Source organism: Propithecus coquereli, unplaced genomic scaffold (genome assembly GCF_000956105.1).
Source record: "Propithecus coquereli isolate 6110/MARCELLA unplaced genomic scaffold, Pcoq_1.0 Scaffold143, whole genome shotgun sequence".
NCBI lineage: Eukaryota > Metazoa > Chordata > Mammalia > Primates > Indriidae > Propithecus > Propithecus coquereli.
This window is the reverse complement of record NW_012138636.1, coordinates 4,566,366-4,569,417: the sequence shown is the minus strand read 5'-3', so window position 1 is coordinate 4,569,417 and position 3,052 is coordinate 4,566,366.

Genomic DNA, 3,052 nt, shown 5'->3' with positions numbered 1-3,052 from the left:
AAAAAAAAGAAAATGGAAAAAAAAAAAAAAACCTCACAACTCCTATAATCCAAAAGCACAAAAAGGAAAACAAAGAAATATGGCACTCCTAATATGATGAACAGAACAGCATGACACATATGAATTCTGTCTCTTAATATAAATGTTTTAAATATGACACACAAAAACATAGGCTTGGCTCCCATCCAAGTACTAACCAGACCCGACACTGCTTAGCTTCTGAGATCAGATGAGATCGGGCGTGTTCAGGGTGATATGACCGTAGAAGTAACATAGTGCTGAAAGTCCTTGTTAGAGCAATTACACAAGAGAGGAGAATTAAGGGTGTCCAAATGGGGGCAGATGAGATCAAACACTCGCTTTTTACTGATGATAAGATATTATATATAGAAAATCCCAAGGATTCAACCAAGAGACTGCTAGAATTTATAAATGAATTCAGTAAAGTCTCAGGATAGAAAATCAATACACATAAATCAGAGTCATTCATATACGCCAATAACAGTCAAGCCGAAATTCAATTCAAAAACACAACACCTGAATTGACATTTCTCTGAAAAAGAAATGCAAATGACCAATAAGCACATGAAGTTGCTCAATGTCACTAATCATTAAGGAAATGCAAATCAAAACCAGAATGAGATACTACTTCACACCCACTAGAATGACTTTTATTTTAAAAAAATAAAAAATAAAATAACAATTGTTGGCAAGGATGTGGAGAAATTGGAACCCTTGTGCATTGCTGGTGAGAATGTTAAATGGTGCCAGCCACCATAGAAAACAGTTTGGTGGTTCTCAAAAAATTAAACATAGAATTAACATCTGATGCAGCAATTCTACTCAGGGTGTATACCCAAAAGAAGTGAAAGCAGGAACTCAAACAGATATTTGCACAACTGTGTTCATAGCAGCATTATAGATAATAGCCAAAAGGTGGAAGCAACCCAAGTATGCTTGGATATGGAAGTGTATGAATGGATAAACAAAATGTGGTCTATACACACAATGGAATAATATTAGCCCTAAAAGGGAAGGAAATCCTGACACGTACGACAACATGAATAAACTTGGAGGACATTATGCTAAGTGAAATAAGCCAGTCCTAAAAGCACAAGTATTGCATGATTCTGCTTATTTGAGGTCCCGAGAGACAGAATTCATAAGGACAGAGTCAGAAAGTAGAATGTTAGTAGCCAGGGTCTGGAAGCAGGGAAATGGGAGCTATTGTTCAATGAGCACAGAGTTTCGGTTTGGGATGATGAAACAGTTCTTGTAATATATAATGATAATAGTTACACAACATTGTGAATACACTTAACACCAATGAATTGAACACTTAAAATGGTAAAAACAGTACATTTTATGTTATGTACATTTTATGACAATTTTAAAAAATAAAAAATAAATGAAATGCTTAGGTATAAATCTAACAAAACACATATAGAAGTTGTATGCTGAAAACTACAAAAAAAACACAATACCTTTTACAATAGCCTCAAAGAAAATTAAATATCTAGGATTATATTTAATGAAAGATATGAGAGACATATACAGGGAGAACTACGAAACACTAAGAAAAGAAATTGTAGAAGATGTAAACAGATGGAAAAATCTACCTTGCTCATGGATTGGTAGAATCAATATCACTAAAATGTCCATACTACCTAAATTGATCTACAGAATTAATTCAATCCCTTTCAAAGTACCATCATCATTCTTTACAAATCTAGAAAAAATAATTCTACGCTTTGTATGAAACCAGAAAAGACCTCGTGTAGCCAAAGCAATCTTAAGTAAAAAGAACAAACTTGGAGGTATCAGTCTACCGACTTCAAGCTGTACTATGAGGCTATAATGACTAAAACAGCATGGTACTGGCACAAGAACAGAGACATAGACCTTTGGAACAAGACTGAGATTCCAGAGATGAAACCATCTGCATATGGTAATGTAATCTTTGACAAAGAAGACAAAAATATACACTGGGGAAAAGAATCTCTTTTCAATAAACAGTGCTGGGAAAACTGAATAGCTACATGCAGAAGAATGAAACCGGATCCCCACCTCTCACCTCTCACAAAAATCAATTCAAGATGGATAACAGACTTAAACCTAAGGGATGAAACCTTAAGAATTCTAGAAGAAGATGTTGGGAAGACCCTTTCACACATTGGCCTAGGCAAATAATTTTTGAAGAAGACACCCAAAGCAATCACTGTAGCAACAAAAATAAATAAAGGGGATCTGATGAAATTAAAAAGATTTTGCACAGCCAAGGAAACTATCATTAGAGCGAATAGACAGCCTACAGAATGGGAGAAAATATTTGCTCTCTACACATCTGATAAAGGGCTGATAGCAAGAATCTATCTAGAACTTAAAAAAATCAACAAGAGAAAATCAAACAACTCCATTAATAAATGGGCAAAGGAAATGAACAGAAACTTTTCAAAAGAAGACAGAATAATGGCCAGCAAATATATTTAAAAAATGCTCAATATCCCTAATCATTAGAGAAATGCAAATCAAAACCACAATAAAGTATCTCCTAACTCCAGTGAGATTGGCCTCTATCAAAAAATCCCAAAACAACAAATTCTGGTGAGGATGTTGAGAGACGGGAACACGCTTACACTGTTGATGGGGCTGCAAATTAGTGCAACCTCAGTGGAAAAGAATTTGGAGATACCTCAAAGAGCTAAAAATAGAAATACCATTCGATCCAGAAATAGCACTATTAGGCATCTACCTAAAAGAGCAAAAGATATTCTATAATAGAGACATCTGCACCCAATCGTTTATGGCAGCACAATTCACTATTGCAAGGATGTGGAAACAATCCAAGTGCCGTCAATTCATGACTGGATTATTAAAATTCAGTATATGTATACAATGGAATACTACTCAATTATAAGAAACAACAGTAATCTAGCACCTCTCATATATTCCTGGACTGAACTTGAGCCCATTATCCAAAGTGAGATATCACAAGATTGGAAGAATGGGCTCTACTTGTACTCGCCATCAAATTGGTACTAACTGCTTAACA